General features: G+C 40.2%; 1 protein-coding gene across 16 annotated transcripts in view; it reads right to left on the reverse strand.

Moving 5' to 3' along the window:
• LOC110989511 (uncharacterized) overlaps positions 1 to 22,976 on the reverse strand; it is a 322,817-nt gene extending 299,841 nt beyond the window's left edge. For 9 of the 16 annotated variants that reach the window (XR_015424845.1, XR_015424844.1, XR_015424846.1 and 6 more), the window contains exon 1: positions 22,248 to 22,464. The gene's annotated coding sequence lies outside the window, so the exon portion shown is untranslated. Of the gene's footprint in view, positions 1 to 22,247; positions 22,466 to 22,859 lie in introns of those variants that run through there. The other 7 variants (XR_015424849.1, XR_015424847.1, XM_087134887.1 and 4 more) reach the window with 2 other exon arrangements.
• Positions 22,977 to 23,259: the final 283 nt, after the last annotated feature.

Here is a 23,259-nt window from a genome sequence, read left to right on the forward strand (position 1 = left end):
ATGTAGAGTACTTTCTTGCATGCCTATCTTTCAACAATCCATACTGTATTTGCAATCCCTAATGTTTTGATGTATTGGAGGACCTAAGCTCAATAAAATTGTAAGATTGTCTATTTGTCTATAAATGTTGGCTTTTTCACATGTACATTTATCTGTGCAAAAGGCATTCTTTTTGTCAAGATTTTTTGGGGGGACGGAGCTTTTCACAATTTTGTGAAAAAACATTCTTTTTGTCAAGATTTTTAGCTCTTTCAGGCACTGGCCAAGACAGCTTTTGTTTTTCTTAATTTGTTTTCATTTTATCCACTACCTGCCGGGGACTCCGAAATCGGAGCCGTATGGTTTATATACGGACAAAGGAAACAGGGCCCTGTAACAAAAGACCGTACTCCGAACAAAAATCAGGCTGCTGGGCATTACCGGCATTTTTCACTCTCAAAAGTGGTGATAATCCAGCGTTGTTTTGAAACCGTATACCAGGGTTTGGGGCATTGAGAGCAAGCGGATTACCACCGGGGACAAAAGCGCTCCACCACCGCAGCGATGAGCCACACAGTACAGCTGCACGCTAATCTGGCCCCTATTGAAAAGAGGTCACCAGTGCACTAAGCCAGGTTCGTGAGCAAAAGACAGTTATACAACACCGCACAATATGGGCTCTGTTTACAAGGCTGCAGGCGTGGCTGAAATACTCGGGCGTCAATGAAGGTCACCTGTCAACTTAGAGTAGTGCCTACAGAATACTTCGTACGGCTAAAAACGACCGTTAAATGGAATGATGAATTTTTGAAGGATTTTGAAAAGGGAAAAAATGACAGTCATGCAGGCCCAGCATCATCAACGATGAAAAATGCCCCGGCGCGAAGTGGTTATTACCTTCTATTGGGCATCGGCCTAAACAGTTCTTGTTAGCTGTTTCGGCAAGAGCCGGAACAGCTTTTGTTTTCGTAAAAAATTTTTTTTCTTTTTTTTTTATTTAGCTGTTTTGGCAACAGCCGAAACAGTATTGTTTTTCTGATTATTTTTTAGCTAATTCGGCAGTTCAGCCAAACCAGTATTGTAATCGTTCTGTTTTTTTTTTCTTCCCTTTTTTTTTTCTTCATCTTCAGCCAAGTTCTTCTACCCCTACACTTTGGCACCTAGGAAAATCAGAACAATTTCAAACTTGGAGGATAGTTGTGTGATCATCCAAGGACGGTCCTAGAAGAAATTCACATTGATAATTTAAGTAGTTTTTTTATTATTGATTTTTGAAGAATTAATTTTCCCCCATAGACTTTGTACACAGATTGCACACAGTTTTCGGACTGTCCTATATCAGGCTATGAGGGCGCTATTGCAGAATTATGGTCACACCTGCCTGGGCTTTCAATTTTCAACAAACTGTCCCATATTGAACCATGGATGGGAGTTGTTGCACAACATAGGGTTTGTACACACACTGTCCCGCATAATGCGTGAGCAGTCCTCAACTTCGACCGAGAATTACTACCAGAACGAAGAAAAAATCAGACTAAATTTTCCCTTCCGTTCGATCGCAAATATACCCAAGTGTGCAAATATTAAATAATATTTCATAAGTTTTACCCAGTTTAGACAAAAATCACGTGACATGAAATTAAAGGAGCAGTTTTTCTGCACACGTGTTTATAGCCCATTGACTTTGTACACGTTTTTGAGCGACAATTTTGGTAACTTTGCAGTCTTTGATCGTTCCCAAAGTGATAGCCAACAAAGATGCCAATGCAAGATTTATTGCAAAGGGATTTTATATTCATTTTTGAATATTTAATTTTTCCCCATAGGTTTTGTACACGTTTTTCTACTTAACACAAGTGAACAAGTAGTCTTTAACTTCGGCGCAAGATTACTATCAGAACAAAGGAGAAATCGGGTACTTTACGCTTTGTTATTTCATTTGAAATATGCCTAAGAGTGCGAATATGAAGTAATATTTCATAAAAATTGTTCAGTTTAAGCCTGTGACACGAACTTAAAGAAGCAGTGTTTCTGCAAACAAGTTTATAGCCCATTGACTTTGTACACGTTTTTGAGCGACAATTTCGGTAACTTTGCAGTCTTTGATCGTTCCCAAAGTGATAGCCAACAAAGATGCCAATGCAAGATTTATTGCAAAGGGATGACGTCATGATGACATCATCACCATATTTTATATTCATTTTTGAATATTTTATATTTGCCCATACATTTTGTACACGTTTCTCTACTTAACACAAGTGAACAAGTAGTCTTTAACTTTGGCGCAAGATTACTATCAGAACGAAAGAGAAATCGGGTACTTTACGCTCTGTTATTTTATTTGTAATATGCCTAAGAGTCCGAATATATTTCATAAAAATTATTCAAGTTAAGCGCAAATCACGTGACACAAACTTAAAGGAGCAGTGGTTCTGCAAATGGTTTTTTGCCCATTAACTTTTTACACGTTTCCAAGGCACAATTTTGAACCCTTTCGGATGTTTGATCGTTTTCAAAGTGACAGCCAACAAAGATCTTGATACAGAAATTATTGTATATAAATGACGTCATGATGACGTCGTCATGTCATTTACTCTCGTTTTTTCAATATTTATTTCAGCCCCTTGACTTTGTACACGTTTTCAAGCCAGCATTTGGGTTAGTTTGAGAGCTTTGATCAACAATACTTATCTTGTTGGTAAAACAGTCCCGAACCAGCTCTGTGTTTGTACTTGTTTACAAACACTTTTCTCTAGTTTCTTTTTTTTTTTTTTTTTTCAACTCAATTCCTTCCACCAGTCGACTTTGGCAGTTTACTAAATCTGATCGACTTCAAACTTGGCAGACCTTTGAACCATCATCCAAGGACGGTCCTAGAAGAAATTCACAGTGATAACTTATGTAGTTTATTTATTATTGATTTTTTAATAATTAATTTTTCCCCACAGACTTTGTACACGGATTGCACACAGTTTTCGGACTGTCCTATATCAGGCTATGAGGGCGCTATAGCAGAATTACGGTTACAGCTGCCTGGGCTTTCAATTTTCAACAAACTGTCATATATTGAACCATGGGTGGCGTTGTTGCACAACATAGGGTTTGTACACACATTGTCCAGCATAATGTGTGAGCAGTCCTCAACTTCGACAGAGAATTGCTACCAGAACGAATTCTTTACAGCCCTTTACATCTCGTGAACCAGATGTCTGATTGGGTTGAAATTTGGTAGATAGCTCGAATGGGAAGTGTTATAGACAAGGTGACATGAAAGGGTGCAAACTTTAATTCCTTGTGTCTTCTAATGCCCGAAAGGGTTCGAATATTTGTTATAATGAGCTCACCAAAAACATCATTAGAGACTTTAGGAACTGTTGAATAGATGCTTGAGTACGAAGTGAGAAATCCAAATGTGGTATTATCCCAAATGAAGGAAAATGCAAAAAAGCCCTTTGCTCTGTCCCTAAGACAGACAAAACCTCTATTTGTTTTTTCTTTTTCAGTAATTTCCTTCCACCAGGGAACTTTGGCAGTTAACTAAATCTGATTGACTTCACACTTGGCAGACCTTCAGACAATCATCCAAGGATGTGTGTGGAACAAATTTGTCATGATGACATCATCATATCATTTGTTATTGATTTTTGAATATTAATTTTTTGCCATAGGGTTTGTACACATTTTTCTACTTCACACTGTTATCGAGTTTAATGAGTGAGTAGTCCTCAACTTCGACCGAGAATCACTACCAGAATAAAAGAGAACCCAGACCAAATTTTTCCTTCCGTTCGATTGCAAATGTACCCAAGAGTCAAAATATCAAGTAATATTTCGTAAAATCTTTAAGTTTAAATGCAAATCACTTGACATCAACTGAAAGGGGCAGTTTCTCAGCATAAGTGTTTTACCCGTTCACTTTGTACACGTTTTCAAGCCACTATTTTAAAATCTGCGCGATGTTTGATAGCTATGAAAACGATAGCCAACAAAGACCTTGAAACAAGAATTACTGAAGATACATGATGTCATGATGACATCATCATGTGATTTGTATTGATTTTTCAATATTTATTTCAGCCTATTGACTTTGTACACATTTCAAGCCACCATTCGGGTAATTTTCAGATGTTTGATCATCATCAAAGTTACAGACAACAAAGACCCTGATAAAAGAATTTCGCAACATTTATGACGTCATTATGACGTCATCACCTATTTTTCAATTGATTTTTGGGATATTTAATCATCCCCATACGTTTTTCAACAGCCTGCCTTCGGCACTCTGGTCAAAGTGACTTCTTTCCTTCAATGTACACTTGATGTCCCTCATGAACAGAGGCTCTCCAAGAAAAATTGTCAAATTCACATCATCATGGGTGACGTGTCACGAGATTAAAAAAAGCTGCAGTTTTTTCCATAGGTTTTGTACACGCTTTACTTATGAAAACTCATGAGTTAGTAGTCCTTAACTTCAGCTCAAGATTACTATGAGAACGAATGAGAAATCGCTCTGTTTTTCAGTTTGAATATTTACCCAAAAGTATAAATATCAAGTAATATTTCATAAAATGCTTTGAGTTTAAACGCAAATCATGTGACATCATCTTAACCACTTCGTGCCAGGGTATTTTTCAACGTTGATGATGCTGGGCCGGCATGACTTTCATTTTTTCCATTTTCAAAATCCTTCAACAACTCATCATTCCATTTAATAGTGCTGTGTGGCTCATCGCTGCGGCGGTGGAGAGCTTTTGTCCCCGGTGGTAATCCACTTGCTCTAAATGCCCCAAACCCTGGTATACAGTTTCAAAATAATGCTCAATAATAATCACCACTTTTGAGAGTGAAAAATGCCGGTAATGCCCAGCAGCCTGGTCTTTTGTTCGGAGTACGGTCTTTTGTTACAGGGCCCTGTTTCCTTTGTCCGTATATAAACCATACGGCTCTGATTTCGGGGTCCCCAGCTGGTAGTGGTTAAAGGAGCAGCTTCTCTGCATAAGTGTTTTTAGCCCATTGACTTTGTACACATTTTCAAACCACCATTTTGGTAACTTTGCGATGTTTGATCGTTATCAAAGTGCTAAACAACAGAGTCCCTGATATAAGAATTATTGTAAATAAATGACGTCATGATGACGTCCTCATGTTATTTAGTGTTTATTTATCAATACTTACATGTATCTAAGCCCGTTGACTTTGTACATGTTTTCAAGCCACAATTTCGGTAACTTTGAAATGTTTGATCATCATCAAAGTTACAACCAACCAAGACCTTGATAAAAATTTTGGCTGAATTCATGATGTCATGATGAAATCATCAACTTTATTTTTATGGATTTTTTAATACTTCATTTTCCACATCAGATTTTGTAGATGTTTTTCAAGAGCCAATGCTCGGCACTCTTGTCAATCTGACTGAACTATGAAACATTCATGAAATGTTAATGTTTACTCTTCGTTTTGATATTTTCATAGTTATAATTTTTGAAATGCTTTCTCGAAAAACACCGAAACAGCCTGCGGTTGTTTTAACAACCGTCAAACCTCTGGTTTTTTATTATTGATTTCTGAATACTTCATTTCCTAAGGAAGCCCAATTGTGCCAGGTTTTAAAGTACATGTATCTTTTTTATTGCAAAATAATGCAATAGTTTTGCAAAATAAAGCAATAGTCTATTTTATCTCTGCAAGATAAAATCCATTATACTCTGCAGACACATGTTTTAATTGGGGGAGGGAAGGTTGCGATATTTGTACTGCCCATCAACTGATCACACCTGGGGGTTTGGAATATAGGCAGGAGTAATAAATCACCTGCACCTGCTGACCACCCCCACTGGAAGCTAATACAGTAAAAAGATAATCGATGACTCGCGGTGTCGTGTTGCTGGTAGTGCTGCTAGCCTTCATCAGGCAACTGAAGTCTGGATGCTGCAGGTCCGCTATATACCGCTGGACCACGTCCTCCGCATGTCCCCCGCCGTGTATTGCAGACGCGGTCATTATGTTTATCTCTTCTATAAAGAAGCTGCTTTCAATCATTCTTTTTTTCATGGGACCTAATTATTGCCTCCATTAAAATAGATTATGTCCAGAGTTTCTTCGCGAGCTGGTATTGCTGATTTATTTACACCTAAAAGAAATGTTGAAAAAAACAACTTAACAAACCAAACTCAAACACTAAATCATTTCAGAAACATTTCACCTTTATTGCCAGTTTCAACGTCGAATGCTCTACCGATCTGTTTTACCAAAAATAAACACAAATTATAATTAAAGAAATGGATTATACGGGGAACTGTTTTTATCATTTAGTCTCTAAAACGTGATAGTTCCGAAATGCGACGTACGCCATTTTGTTCATCATTTCAATTCAGACCCTCTCCTTTGCTGTCCAGAATCATTTGCAACAGATTTAAGGTTGTTACATACTGTATATAACATGATGAATTACACGGTACGTGCAGTTTAGAAGTAACTGCAGTCACCCCATTTTTATTGTTTTCAATTTCACAATCTTTTTGAAATATTCTGACCTTTTTCAAATGGATAAATGGCGTTTGGGAAATAAAATCTTCACAACTGCGTTCTCACTTCAATTGCGACGTTTTCCTTAAACTCCTGTCGAATCCGTTTGCATCGCTCATTGATTGCCTCAACAGTTTTACATTTATGGTCAGTGTACCAGTCAGGAAAACTGCATTTGAAGAAGTTTGGTTCTCAGACCGGTGAGCGGAACATCATCATCAGATTCATCGTTAGAATCTTCGCCTGTCATGGAAAATAAGCATGAAAAATAAACTTGAGCTCTATATTCATCTTCTAATGGAAAATAATGCTGACATCGATTTATTTGCTATGCCATTGGTACCTTCAACTAAGAAACGTAGTACTTTAAAATGATGTAATTTACTTACCAAAACGTTTGGGAGGACGGGTATCCATCAAGCTTCTCCAGTGCAGGTGTTCATTTAGAACACGTATGTGGTGAATTTCATAGAATATTCTGGTCACAGGTTATAGTACGAGCAGTACATGTATTTGATGTGACAGTGAAGTGGGGAGGCAGCACATTCATGAGACCCTGTTCGCTTCACTGAGCAACATCGCAGCCACTGATTGGTCAACAAGCTACACAAGCCACATTGCCCATAGCAACAACTATTCCCGCAACGTCATTTGCAGTCAAGATGGAGCTCACTCCACCACGCTGTTTGGTTTCGCCAGGAGCCCCAATTTTCAGCCCAATTACAACAGTCCTCTCCCCACCGCAGAAGTCAGTTGACTGTCCTGCATTTTCGCCTCCTAAACATGTGACCCAACTGTCCAGAAAAAAGCTTTTTGATGGTCCTGCCTTCTCTGCTCAGGGTGCAATGCCTACAAAATGTGGAAGAAAGCCGTTTCCCGTCTCTTGTGCCAACAGTGGTCGACACACTTCAGGAACACGGTTTTGGCGCTCATCATCGACGATCAAAGACGTGGTCCTCGATTGGGGTAACTGCACGTCAGTTGAAAACAGAAGTTGCCAAGAAAATCCCTGAGTTACGCATCAGTACCAGAAGTATCCAGCGCCTGCTCATCCCTCCTAATCAGCAACATGCGGGGAGTCATCGATACCATGCCCTCGTTGATGCCAAGATCGGCGTAAAACGAAATGATGTTGGCCTTCATCATCATGCGTCACATTACTGTCGTGCTACGGTAAATTGTGCCCCTGAAATGACCGCATGTTTCAACGATGAAGTTTCAATGTGGTCAGCGGATGATAAAAACAAGCTTCTGGTAGGAAGTGCCCTTGTGTCAACAGAAGAACAAGTTTCAAAACGTACTTCATGACCAACGATTCAGTGCACTATCCTGATCACAACTTTGCAACAGGCTACAAAATCATACCAAGTGGTTATATGCAACTTCTCAATCGGCCATCTTCATCAACAAGTCGAAAGCGATCAAAATCAGTTAGCCCTACGAGGTCTGGAACATGTTTTGATGCCCCAGACTGTGAAGATCCACTTCTGTGCCACTCTCCACCAGCATCAAGTTATCGCCATGACAGCCTAGGTCATCTTCACTTCCAGTATCCAAGAACCCTTAAGCCTTAAGTCGGCATTGGACATGCCTGGCATGGTTCTTAAAAAATTGCAAAATGAAATTGTTCTTGGGAGAATTGCCGGACCCTTCACACACTGACGTTTGGCCAATTTCCAATGTTCTCCAATTGGGCTGGTGCCTAAACAGCAACCTAATTCCTTTCACCTTATCTATCATCTGTCTCATCCTGGGGGGGGGGCTTTGGTGAATGACTTTATTGATAAAGAGGACTGTAAAGTCCATTATGCGTTGTTCGATGCGGCAGTTGAGTCAGCCACATCTGCAGGTCCTGATGCATGGTTGGCAAAGATGGACGTTAAGTCTGCGTTTAGGCTCCTTCCTGTCACACCTTCTGATTATGAATTGTTGGGTTTTCAATTTCAAGATAAGTTTTATTATGATAGGTGCCTACTGATGGGCTGTTCTATTTCATGTTCGCTATTTGAAACCTTCAGCACATTTTTGGAATGCCACGCAAAGCGGGTTATGGGTGGAAAGCTTGACTTGCTCATGTGGATTGAATTTCTTGAACATTTCAATGGAGTTTCCCCTTTTCGTGATCAGGACTGGCTCGACAGTGATGCATTAGAGTTATTTACAGATGCCACGGGTAGCATTGGTTTCGGAGGTTATTTTAGTGGCCGCTGGTTTCAAGACAGGTGGTCCCCAGAGCTGTTGGCACTTTCGTCTTCAATTGCATACTGCGAATTTTATTCTTTAGCGGTTGCTGTGCATTGTTAGGCCCCCTAGCTAGCAAACCAGTGGGTGTGTTTTCGCACAGATAATGAGGCAGTGGTGCACATTATCAATAAGCAATCCTCTAGCTGTGATCGAATCATTTGTTAACAGCAGCATCAGCTTCAAATACGCACAAGACTTACCAGATGGGATGGCATGCATTTTGTACTTTTCGTTCTCACTGTTCAAACGTGCCCCTCTCTGCCTCACCAGAGAGTGTGAGGAGATTTATTGCTTGGCTCTCACTTCAACGGCTAGCAACGGTTTAAGGGAATCAATATTCGATCACTTTGGGTCTAAAATCTTACACTGTAATTTATTGCTTATTTCACTCCCCTTGTTTACAGGGGATGTTTGGATCATTGGCCACTCCATTGTTCGTAGGGCTTCAACCAGTTTAGGGAGTAGGCCGCAAGTGCACTGGAATGGTCAAGGGGGAGCCCATTATGGTGATGTAACAACATTACTTTTGGAGTTACAGGGCCGCTGGCATCGCCTGGCCACGTTAATAGTACATATTGGAACCAATGATGTCGATGATCAAACATGTCGAAAGCCCTGGATTTACTTTGCCACATTTACATGTAAGTTTGCAAGAATGCCTCTCAATATCACTATGACTACCTGCGAAATGTCCGTGTCACTTGCAATATCATCTAAAGCTTCAACTTCAGAATCATTGTCATCAATTTTCTGCAGAGCTACTAGCAAAGTTAATCTTGCCATGAAATTTATCTTGCTGCGGAGCTCTGACAACCGATACAAGTCGCAATGATGCAGACAGTGTACACACAGTGTTGTGCGTGTACATGTACATGTATACATATGTACGTTCACTGAACATGTCAGACGTACCAACCTTTTGAAGAAGCTGAGCACTCCGACCTTAGAAAGGTCATAACGTCATTTTTTTCTGTAGCAACAGTTGTCTTTCTTTATTGCACCTGAGAGGGGAAGTCCCAAGCTTCATTCCAATATTACTATAGAGGTCGCTAATCGTGTGCATTAATATAATACCGCGCAATAAAAAGGGGACCGATTTTGGGGCAGTTTCGGGTACAACAGTGAGAAATAGGCCGGGCAGTTTCGGGTGCAATGGGGACTAAAGGGTTAATAGCTGATCGTCAATGCCATGCAGTCAATCTAAACGCACATTTTCTGTGAAAAATCACAGAGTATCATTTTGTTTCAATTTTTTGTGGAATGACGTCATGCACAGTCTCTTCCGTTCATGTCTGCATCTTAATATAATGCATTCTGTCTGCGTTACAAACGACTAGATGGAAACCAGGCTTTAAGTGTATAATGGAGCCACACTGTTTCGGCAACATGTCAAGCATGTGGCAGGGAAAGCGGGTGAATGTGTATACATGTAGTCATGCTCCCTCTGGCAGATTCGTTGCAGTGAAAGGAATCAGCATGTAATACAACTGCTGCAGCAAGGATAGCGGTCCCTCAGACCCGAATTAGATTTCGGCCTTTTGAGTACTGGTAACACACTGTATCCTCTGAAAGGCATGTCCAAACAGGCCATGCATGTACTGTGTGTGTGCGTTAACCTTACATACCTAGAGTGGATGATGCAGCAAAGGAAGACATTTTGTGGGAAAGCTCAGTGTTTGTTCCATGACAAATACAACGTTCATCTTGGTTTTGTTTTCTTCTCTCCTCCTTGTTCTTCTGCCAGAATCCCATTTTTTTGTACAGGGCTTTTCTATGAACATGACATTAGCCCCTTTTGCAAAGTCGTATCTTAAACAAAGTTGTCTCAAGCAAAGACCCTGCAGCATGGATGATTCTTGAAGCATGATGTTGTGATGATGTCATCACCTGATTCATTATTGAATTTTGAATATTTCATTTTTGCCCATAGGTTTTGTTCACCTTTTTTTCTAAAGCCAGACTTCAGGATTTGTATCGATCTGACTGACTATATATTAGGTGCAAAGTCTTAGTCCACCAGCGAGAAAATGTCTAAGAACAAAATCATTATAATGACATCATGAGGTGTCATGTTACATGGCATTAAATTGGCAAACTTCAAAGCCTTATATCTCATGAAGTACAGGTTCAGGGGTTGAAAAAGAAAAGAAGAACGTGAAAAAAAAGATATGTATACATATTACCTGAATTGGTAGCATGGTGGATCCGGTTATATTTTTGCATGCTGTGTGTACCTAGCTATGCAACATAAGAATGATCCAAATTGTAGTTTTGCCATGTGTACACACCACGCGCTGTGCTAACGGGTGTTTATGAAACAAGTTGATTAGGCTTATGACATTTGTTTCACTGGTCTCAACCATTTTGAAAGCAGCGTTCGAAACCACATATTCCAGATGAGACCTAACTGGAACCAGTAAAACAAAAGTCTAAGCCTAACCAACTCGTTTTGTAAAAGCCCCTAGTCTTGACTGCAAGAAGTTATCTGGTATATGTATTAACATGTAAATGTAGGCCCCCTAACAAGGATTGCTCAATGCGGCTGCATGTGCAAATTTAGCGGCTGATCGAAAGTCATTGCTCATCATGGGCTCAACCAATTTTAAATTGGATTTGATCCTCTCGCAACCGTATCAACACCCTGAAAAGGACACAGAAGAAGTCACGGACGGGGAAGAAGACAGCAATTTCTTATTTGACATCTGCTTACATGTATCACAATAACTGTGGACATTTGCAGCCACAGTTTACAGAAATTTGTAGGATTCTCGCAGGACCACCAAACTTTCAGCAGGACCAGATGAAATTTTGAAGTACTGATCATGCTGGCCACCTGGAAAAATACATTAATGTCAACCCATGATGTTCCATCATGTTGAAACAAAGCAAATACATGTAGCTTGAAAGGGAAGTGTTACACACGAAAACTGACCTTGTGTGATGACGACATCATTAGATACATGTATGCAACAGTTAAAGGCAGGTTCCTCAAAATATGGACCATTAGATAATGTTCAATTTTGGGGGTTCATTTTTCCTGAAGTGAACAGCAGTGAATTAATTTCCAATGTTTGATGTAATGAGGGACATCATGGCTGATATCTGGAACAATAATGACCGTGTCAAACTTTCAACTTAATTGGAGTTAATCAATTAAAGTCTTGATTGTTAAAATTTTGTGGGACATGAACTCCCTGTTAAAATCCGAGCCAATAGAATTTACTGAGACTTTACACATATTAAAACCATAATCACGAAATTAAAAGTACCTCTCACAATTAATTGGGTCCCGAAGTCAGCACTCACGAATGTCATTCGATTCTGTCATTAGTGTCAAAAAAATTGACTGCAAAAAAAGCAAGTAAAATCCATATATTGATGTACAACACAAGCTTTAAAAAAGAGTGCAAAACAGCACCGCCAAACCATCATCCTTTTACGACTGGACCAATCACATTTTCTTCAAGCATGTTCCCGAAAACCGCAGTCCAAATTACCAATCATGGCAATTTTGTGGTTTTCATCAATCTCTTACGGTGACATTAGAGAAACATTTCGCTGGATCGTGGCCTGTTTGACCTTTGACATCAACCCAGATAGTGCACCCTCTTTTTTATTCGATATTCATGAGCCCCTCCACGGGATGGCGATGCTCTGCAATTTTTCTCTTCAGAACAATTTTTATCAAAAGAAAATCCGTCATTCTGAGTGACGTTCGCAAAAAAATGACGTTCGAGACATAAAATACAATTCATGATGAAAATCTAATGCTCAGAGTTGCTCATTTTAATTTTATTTTCAACGGAGTTATCTCCAAAATAACAGGTAAATGAAAATTGCAATTCCAATATGATTTTACATATACCCAAGGGGGTTAGGGATATCTTCCGCAGTACATGTGCATGTCCCATTGGATTAAAACTTTGCAGACAGCTAGAAAAGGAAGTGATATAACGAAAATTGACCTGATGTGATAATGATGTCATCAGCTTTAAAATCATGTGACATCAATGTTACCTATTGAATCTCTGTCTGCCATCTTATACATGTAGGTTGGAGGACTGTGCAAACATGGCAATAACATTTTTAGTTCAAAGCTTTGAAATGTAAAAAAGCCCTATGCTCTGTTGCAAACAGCCATAGAAAATTGTCTCATTGGCTTTTTTTGCAACTTTGCAAAATAGGCATTCCTTTTGTTTGGGTTTTCGCTTTTTCACAATTTTGCAAAATGAAATGTAATGAGATCAAGAGATGACAAATAACGTGACATTACAGGTGCACTCTACAAAGCACTACATCTCATGAAGTACATGTCTGATTGGGTTCAAACCTTGCATATACATGTACATGTATCTTCAACAGGGAGCACTTTAGTCGAATATTGACCTGATGTGATGATGTCTTCAAGTGGTATGTCACATGACATTAAAAGTGCACTCTTCAAAGCACTATCTGGCTCGACTAGAAATACCCCCTCAACGGTTGAACAGAGCCAAGTGGTCCACAGTACTCAATCAATCGTCATCTTGTTTGGTTGCAACACACTGCGCGCGACATGCTAGCACGCATGCATGCCCAAAGATCCTATAGCATCGGTTTCGTGGTGCTATACGATCTGGGTGCATGCCAGCCTTGCCTTGTACATGCTGAAGTACACGTACTAAGTTTGAGCTCTTTAAAAATTTTAGTGTCCATGCATGCATTCTCAGGCTTTGGGCTATCTAGCCACAGTCTTTCATTCAGCTTTGAAGAAGACGAGAGAATGGCTAACTCATCATCACCATGAACGAAGCAAAAATGCACCATGAGTGGGTGTTCTCACAAAAACTAGTACATTTTTCCCATTTCCCTTTGCAATTGCAACTATGGATCACCGTGTCAGGAAGGTTGGGTCATGGCAGGTTAGTAGCAGCCTAGGCTTTAGTATTATTATTTAAGCGGGAAGAGTTCCATGTAGGCCTAGCCTACCCGAGAACTGTGGGGTCTGGAGTCTGCCCTGCTTCCACGTTCAAAGTGGGATGTACATCGGACCTTGCTATTTTGAGGACAGAAAGAAGTGTAACAAACCCACCCTTAACACAGGAGGTGACTACAGTAAGCAAATCAACAAATGTGACCCACCATCCCAAACCCAGGCTGAAGTAGGTAACTTCATTTCCCTGAGAAGGTGGAAATTCCACTGTTCATGTCTTCATGGAAGTTTCACAGCTATCACTATCCGTATAAACCTTACATGTACTGCAGACGGAATTTAAACCTGACATGGATCACTTTGAAGTGTGGGAAAAAAGTTGAAATAGAGGAATTGTCGAACATCCCAGTTACTAACTTCAGCCTGGTTTGGGATGGTGGGTCACCAATATAAGATGAAGGTACCTGTACAGACTCCAGTACGGTATCTGCTGATCTTTTGAAACTACATCTCAGGCCAGCTGATCCCAGAGCAGCAAACTGAGAAAGTGCATGTGCGCAGACAGATTTAAGCCAATTTTCCTGAACAGGATACATGCCCCTGCACTGGCCCAGGAGCTCATGCATGTACTGCTGTCCACACTATGAATTGTTACATGTACATGACTGGCATTGAGGCTAGCACCTAGACATCTTTCTACAAAGAACCTTGCACTGGACACACAGAGACAAAAGACCAGTGCGTAGGACCAGATGCCATGCCAGGAATCCTCAAGTACACATGTGGATTTCATATAGGTGGGTTGGCACAGATGCAGCTAAAGACAAAATCCATGACCTGACAAGGGTGCAGCTGAGTGTGTTTCTCCTTCTCTCACTGCCTCCAACAAAGTCAAGGGGTACAAGTCTAGAGAACTGTCTGCTGTTGTTTTTTATGCAATGTGTTTTTCAATCAGCCTTGTAAGACATTGTTTTCAATGGAGATGTTTTTCTGTCTAAAATTCACAGTTATTGCATCAAAAATGCAACCCTAATTTCTGGATTATCCATATATTTTTCAGTTCAAAAAGTTGTGTTGCATAGAAAGTAAGCATTACAATCATAATATACATGTATGAATGCATTATCACTTACATCTATGTAGTCTCTGCAGCTTTTACAAAGGCCTTGAAAAGTACTTGACATTGATGCTGTCTCTTAAGGAGAACCCACTGTTCAACAATTCAGGGAGAAAATATTCAAAATAGAAATTCCGTACCTTAGAAACTGACATCTGGATGAAAGTGGGAGTGAATGGCACAATTACAGTGACCAATTGTTTGAGAGACCACACAAACAGAATGCATGCTTTACCCCGTGATACATAATGTTACCCGAGTTTGGGTATAGTAAGCATGTGAATTTTTTCAGCCTATTTGTCTATGTCGTCAAAGTTGAGATACGGAACATTTGATTTTTCATTTGCCAATTTACAATCTCTGAATCTTTACAAGAATGAGGACATTTAATTTCAATTAACTTTGGTTTATTGTTGTGATAATACCATCTGGTGATGCACACAGCCATGGTTGTCACGGATGGAGATATAAACCAACATTTGTGATGCGCTCTCCTAATATGTTTCCATATAGCATCATGAGGAAGCGTGGTTTATTTATTTTATTCATGTAACATTTCAAATGTATTTACATGAATCTATATTAATTTATATTTTTATGAAAACATAAACATGTATTTAATGTTTATTCTTAGTACCAGTATGCGAAAAGACTTACATATAATGGATTTGTGTGAATTTGTATGCATTTAAATTATTGTAGTATTTTAGTTGTTGAACTTTGCTAGAAATGTAAAGAGCAAAAAGTAACACAATAAAAGTTTTGTTATTTGTCAACAGATGTTTTGATTGATAAGTTATATTTGATTATCAATACCTGGGATTTTTACCTTGTCTTTTCTCAAATTAAAATTAAACCCAGTCTGAAAGTATGCAAGTCTGCTTCTTTTCTGCATCTAATAAGACTTACTGACAACACCACCCCACAAGGAGAATCTAAAATCCTGTGCTACGGTATCACTCTACCCTTTATTGTGCACAATTTCTTGCACAAATTCTGTGACAATGAAAACATGTTTTGATTTAAAGAGCAACTTTCCCTTCCGCAATTCCTCCGCTTTGCTGTTAACATATTTGTTTCTCAAAATCCGCAATGTGTTTCTCGCTCATAATTATTCAAGTTCTGTCTCATTAATTCAATCGTCAAAGGTTTGTAGCTCCTTCCTCCTAAACTAATATTCAAGAGCCTGGTTTCCACCTCGCTGTTACCAGGAGCCCTTATGTGCAAAAAAACGTTTGGGAACAGTCTCTTTGTATTTCCTGGTATACCGTGCAATAAATCAGTGATGAAATGCCTTCATTAACCAGCGAAACATAGTGAGTACCGCAAGCGGAGTCACGGCTGCTAGGATAAGTGTGCCCTCTCTTGGTCAAGCTTGAGGCTCATATCTCGTGAAGTACAGGTCTGATTGGGTTCAAACCTTGTAGATATCTTGAAAGGGGAATACTTGAAAGGAATATTTGCCTGATAAGATGATGACGTTGTCATGTGACATTAACCACTTGCTGCTGGGGTTGCCGGAATCGGATTCCTTGGGTTTATACGCAAAGCCAGGCCACCCGAAATCGGACAAAAGAGCCGAGCCTTGTAACAAAAGACCGTACTCAGAACAAAAGAACAAGCTACTGGGAAGTGCCAGGATTTTTTCATTTGTCAACAGTGGAGGACATCCGTCATTGTTTTAAATGATTATACCACTGTTTTTGGCATTCAGCGTGAGTGGATTACCACTTGGGACCATAGAGCTCCAGCGCTCTAGGGATGAGTGATACAATACTGCTGCACGCTAATTTGGTCCGCATTTGAAAAGACGCCAGCAGCGCACTAGGCCAGTTTCAGGAACAAAAGAAAATTTTTTAACACCCCACAATCTGAGCTGTCTTTACAAGGCGGCAGGCCTGGCTGAAATAATCAGGCATCAATAGATGTCTGTCGGTCAGATTAGAGAAGGGAAGTAAGGGAAGTGCTATAGACAAAAATTGACCTGATGTGATGGTGACGTCATCCAGAGGCAAGTCACATTGCACTCTTTAGAGCCCTATACATGTATCTCCCGAAGTACATGTACCATCAGGTTGAACATTTGCATATAACTAGAAAGGGCAGTGTAATAGACGACAATTGACCTAATGTCAGTTTCCCTACATACATGTGCATGTAGCTTCTTTAAAAAAAAATATTCAAAAAGCCGGTTTTTTTTTCAGTTTTGCTGGGTTTTCCCCCGACATTTCTCTACTTGTGAATGGTGAGGAATATAATGAACACTGTAATGAGAAAGTATCATACAAGACGGAAACCGTATGGATCAAAATGGAAAGTTTTTGTTTGTGCCTTTTCGTCAGGCAATTTGCCGTGATTGTATATGTTCTTGCAAAGCAGTAGATTAACTCGTACCCAAACGCACTCGTATCCAGGTATGTGTACGTGTGCACCATGCTCAAAATCTGGACATCTCATTTTTGACTCAATGCGGAAATTTGAATCCGAATGAAACATGAACCGCATTTCAGACAAATGGCTGTCGATCTTGAAAAAAATGAGCTGACAGATACAAAACATATGTCAGTTTTCCAGCTAGTATCACCGATGATCTGAGGGGACTTTGACAAAAGTGTGACAATTGGGCACTAAATAAGGTGAAAAACACGGAAAATGTCTGTTGCGCAGTTTGTTGGAATCATCTGAATATTGGTAGATATGATGATATTTACCCGTTCAACATGTGTGAAGTTGAACGCCAAGCATGTGGCGCTGAGAGCAGATTGCATTGTATGGAATGCCAAATGGGATATTCTGAAAAATGACTGAAAATGACTTTTGAATAGATGTCTGTTGCGAAGTTTGTTGGAATCACCTGAATATTGCTAGATATGATGATATTTACCCATTCAACATGTGTGAAGTTGAACGCCAAGCATGTGGCGCTGCGAACAGATTGCATTGTATGGAATGCCAAATGGGATAAATGTTTAAAATCTAAAAATCTCTAAATCTGCACTCTTTCTGCGATAAAAATAATGTTTTGTATTGTACATATCTCATTGGGTTAATACCTTGCAGATAGTTAGGAAGTGTAATGTACATGTATGCATACAATAATACAGTTGTCGTGCCAATATGTTAATGACTCTAAGTTAGCATGTGCAGTGCATGTATGGAATAAACCACTCTGGAAAGTTCCCTGACAACTACATCTCCGTGTCAACCCTGTGTGAGTTACTGCCCAGAACGTTAAAATTGGCGACGAGGCCGGGATTTCTGAGCAAAATTTTTCGTGTTGGGATCACCACAAAGTTGTATAGCCTTCGTACAGTCAAGTTTTAGATTCGCTGCACCAAAACAGTTATTTGTGGACTTTTCTGGAGCGAACTTTCGTTGGCCATCAGCTGGCTATGCATAGTGAACATGTGCGTGCACACAAGTACAGTATATTACACGTACACACTGCACACGTGAAGGCAGCTCACGCATCCAAGCAATTGTACTGCACAAGTCAAGGGTCACAAAAAAAACAACGGCACAAGATGGCGGTGCCCATGTCAATGGGCTACATCGGAAGTCTTGGTCCTTACAACAAAAGTAAGGAGCCGTTCAGCTCGTATATGGAGAGAGCAGACATGTTTTTCAAGGCCAACAATATAATGGAGACTAGCAGTGAGGGAGAGGCTGTGACCACTACATATGAGGCCATTCGTGAGTGCATGAAAGCGATTCTGCTCACGTGAATCGGACCGGAAGTGTACGAGACAGTATTGAACCTCCTCACACCTAAGATGTCAAAAGAGGTGGCTTACAAGGATATTATGAAGAAGTTGGAACAACACTTCAATCCAAAGCCTCTGGAAATTGCTGAAAGCTACAAATTCGGCACCGGAAACCAGAAGCAACATGAGACAATCAGTGAGTACATTGTCGCCTTGAAAAACTTGACATTGCATTGTAATTTTGGAACATTTCTGGATTGTGCATTACGAGACAGATTAGTTTGTGGCCTTGTGGATGAGCGAATCCAGTCCAAGCTTTTGAACACTGCAGACCTTACATTTGAGAAAGCATGTAAGATTGCCACCACAATGGAAATGGCAACAAAGAATGCTCGTGAGCTTTGTCTGCCACAGCCAGCAGCAGCTGTTCATAACCACAAAGCAGTGCCAGCAGCTAAAGCAAAAGCTGCAAAACCCAAGCCGAAGCACGGAGAGTCGAGTTCGGCCAGTTGCTACCATTGCAACGGTAATCACTTACCTCAGTCCTGCACGTTCAAAACTGCCAAATATGCTACCATTGCCAGAAGAAAGGCTAACCAAGGCAGGGATTTTCAAACAGAGTTATTGGTGAACGAACAGTTGATTGATATGCAAATCGACACGGCTGTGGACAGCTCAGTAATGAGCAAAGACTTGTACGAAAACAAGTTTCCTCACGCACCGCTCAACAAGAGTAAGGTTAAGCTGAAAACCTACTCTGGCAAAATTTTGGAGACTCGCGGACAAATGGACTGCAAAGTTAAACATAATGGTCAATCATTCACACTGCCCATTATTGTAGCCAGCCACAGAAAAAAAAAGACACTCCTGGGAAAGGATTGGCTGAGTAGACTTACATGTAATCTGGACCGGAAAAACATTTTCAGCATCAGCTCATCCAAATCACGCCTTTACAGTCTGCTAAGCAAACATGCAGACATGTTCGCAGACAGCAGACGAAGAAAGTCAACGGTACCTAACCATCAACACACATAAGGGCTTGTATTCATATACAAAGCTGTCCTATGGTGTGAAGTCTTCCCCAGTGATCTTCCAGTCAGTCATGGACAAAATGCTGAAAGGCATTCCACATTGTGTGTGCAACCAGGATGATCTGCGGATATCCACAAAGGATATGGACGAGCACCTGAAAATCCTCGAGCAAGTTCTCGCACGACTGGACAGCCACAATGTTAAACTGCGACGAAACAAATGTGCATTCGCAGGTTCAGAACACGCCTAAGTCTGGTTCAGCCCAATTTGGCCACAGTCAGAAACACCACTTTGAATCCCAGAAAAAGGAGAGGAGTTTCAAGAAAGACGAGCAAGTTCGTGTTCTCAGCCAACCCAACAAGTCCACTCATGACAAATGGGAGGTCGGGAAAATAGTTGAAGTGTGTGGAACAAAACGATACCCTGTCGAAGTAGGAAACAAAATCAGGAGTGTTCATGTGGATCAAATGATTTTAGCCAAAGGCGAACCTAAAACTGAGACTGAGTTCCTAGTTCCTGAGTCTGTACCTGAATGTGAGTAAAAAAAAACACAGAGATTGAAACACCTAGTTCAGTTGGTACAGCTAAACAAGCAGACTCCTCGGGGGAAAGTCAGAGTACTAAACCAGAACTACCGGTAAAAAACGAGCCTAAAGTTGAGTCAACACCTGAACCCGTAACTCTGAGGCGTTCAGGAAGGATCCGTAAACCAGTTGTTAGACAAGATTTGTAAAACAAAAAAAAAAGCCAGTTTGAAAACACAGTCTTCTAGACGACTCCTGTTTATTTCTCGACCACAGTTCATGGGTATAAAAGAAATGACTAGCATTACAAAATAGCTGTATTGATTTGGAATTTAACACTCAAGAACTATAGGGAACAGAATATTGGTGTAAATCTAACATGTGAATTCCCTTTGCAATGACAACACAGCGAAATAACATAGTAACGAAGTTATTGGGTTTATTACTAAAGGGGAGAGCAATATAAAGTATGCATACAATAATACAGTTGTCATGCCAATATGTTAATGACTCTAAGTGAGCATGTGCAGTGCATGTATGGAATAAACCACTCTGGAAAGTTCCTTGGCAACTTCGTGTCAACCCTGTGTGAGTTACTGCCCAGAACATTATAAGAAGGGAAAGTATAAACAGAGATTGCCCCGATGTGATAACATCATCATGTGACAAGTCACGTGACATTAAAGGTGCACTCTTCCAAGTACTATATCTCGTGATGAGCAAGATCGATGGGATTCAAACCTTGCACATATCTTGAAAGCGGAGTGCTTAAAATGAATGTTGCTCCAACGTGATGATGATGGCATCATGTGACAAATCACATGACATTAAAGGTGGAGTTTTAAAGCAATATATGTCCTGAAGTGCATGTCTTTTTGTTAAAATCTGCATATATGAGTACGAACATTTAAAGAAATTGATAATATGCCAATGAAGCAGTTGCTTCAGAACAACAAAAAAAGGCCGTCTCCTGTCCATGTGAGACACAGAACCTCTAGATTCTTTTTCCACTTTTTCCCATAAACATAACACGGAAATATTCTACACGTCTTTTGCTCCTTCCCTGAGGCCAATCCCTTTCAAACCTGGCACATACATGTACATGTACTTTAGACTACCATCTGAAGATGTGTACCGTGTCATGATATCATCATGACGTCATCAATTGATTTATTATAGAATTTTTAATATTTAATTTTTTCATAGGTTTTGTACACATATTTCAACAGCAAGATTGGAGCACTTTTAACAATCCCATCCATAGGTGCACATTCTCAGTCCATGAGCTAGAGCAGGCCCAAGAACAAAAAAGGAACTGGCAAACTTTTACGTCAGAGCTTTGGCTGTTCTTTTTTATTCTCTTACTTCCCAAATGGATCCTCCTGAGCGATCAGAGCTCGGCTTTTCTTAATAAACTCTATCATTTACATTGACAAAATTGGTATATTTATTTTCTGTGGATGCATGCGTGCACAGTCTGTGTCACTGTCATCATTTTCACCACACAAATTCCCTCAAAAATCAAACCCTGCCTTCTGTCACCAAAATTAACTCTACAGTTTGGTGAATCAATGTCATTGTTATCTACATGTTGATAGGTAAGTCAAAAAAATTACATCTAATTCTTTCTTCTATATAGGAAAGGGGTTCCAGAAATTCACAATCCCCATTAGGGGCCTACATGTATAACTGATTCAAAATATTTTTTGTTTGGCGCTAATGGGCTTTCGTAAAGTATACACACGGAGTAGGATTTAAAGTAAAATCTTTCCGAACACCAGGGTTCAGGGGCCGTACACGTAGCTGGGGCTATGGGGGCTACCTCCATCAGGAAAAATCCAGCCGGTAGGAAAACAACTGCAGGCTACAATAGTGAGCCTAAAGGTGTCCCAAAAGTTAAAGGAATTTGAGGAAAACATGTTTTCTCTGATTATTTCTGTTGAAATAAATATGGAACTGGAAGCATCCAAATGTTTTGCATGCACAAGCTGACAAGAGTTTATCTCCTCAGCCTCAGCCCCCCCCCCTGATCTGTGGGGTTCATTCGTGGGATCGGACGTCGGACCCCACAGTTCTGGGGGTATCGTGGGTATGATATGACGGGCCCTGTTCACAGGTCTTGGTTTTTACAGATCATGCAGATAAAAATCAGAGAAAACATGTTTTCCTTTAGACCATGGCTATAGACCGATTGCTCAAAATCTCACCTTAAGAGTGAATTCCAGTCAATATTGAAAAGACTGCGTACTTAACGTAAGGGCTCGAGCGAAATCGTCAACAAGTTATCGTGATCATCGTGTACGGATGTACGAGCATGGAGATGGTACGAGCTAGACTGCGAAGCGAAAGTCATCGTTACGACCGAGCTACTTCCGATCCCCTACATAGACTTGATCAAGTCGGACCTACGTCTCTCATAAACATTACACGGTCGCTCTCCAATTTTTACGCGTGATGTGCGAACAATGGTCTGTAAGCATAATCCATTCATTTTAAAAAAGGGGTGTTCATAATGATTAAAAGTTCCAGTCTCCAGCGTTTCCATTTCTAAGGATTATTGAAGAACCTTTTTATTTTCAATATATACACCGGCCTTTTGTTTCCTGGAGATTCTAGAAAAGGATTCGGATTCCCATATCAGCTTCTCGATCCAGCTATGAATACTGCATGCGAACACGTTTATAATGCACAGGCTGCGCCGTGATCTCCTCAATTCAAATTAACACCCCTAAATTCCATGCATAACAACAATATAATTTGTAAGAACTCCCACCTCAACATTGACTTTTTTCCCTGAAATGTATGTTTAAAGAGCTCACCTTCTGACTGTAGTCGTTCAAAGGAAATCCTTCCCTTCAACATGACCCTTTTTTCCCGCAACATTAAAAACGGAGTGATGCGTCCCCAATGATCCATTATATAGACTGGATCAGGATATCGCACGTTGTGCACAAAATGCGCGGCCGAACAATGGCGGCGCTTCAGGAGGGTAATGTAATGCTGTATGCCATGCATTTCTGGTCAACATAACCTTTTTCCTTGGGATAATGGCTAAGCCCTCGGCCTCCCTCCCGGAAACAAGCCAGAAATAAACAGAAAATGCAAGAATATCATTTCCGGAAATAAGTGACCATTTTCTTATGAACTAACCCACTAATGTTAACTTGTTTTAGTGTGTTGTTGTGTGTTTTGTTTGTTGGGTGTTGGGTTGTTTGCTTG

This window comes from Acanthaster planci, linkage group LG03 (genome assembly GCF_054643075.1).
Source record: "Acanthaster planci isolate LZ-2023a linkage group LG03, COTS_SCS, whole genome shotgun sequence".
In the NCBI taxonomy this organism is placed as follows: domain Eukaryota; kingdom Metazoa; phylum Echinodermata; class Asteroidea; order Valvatida; family Acanthasteridae; genus Acanthaster; species Acanthaster planci.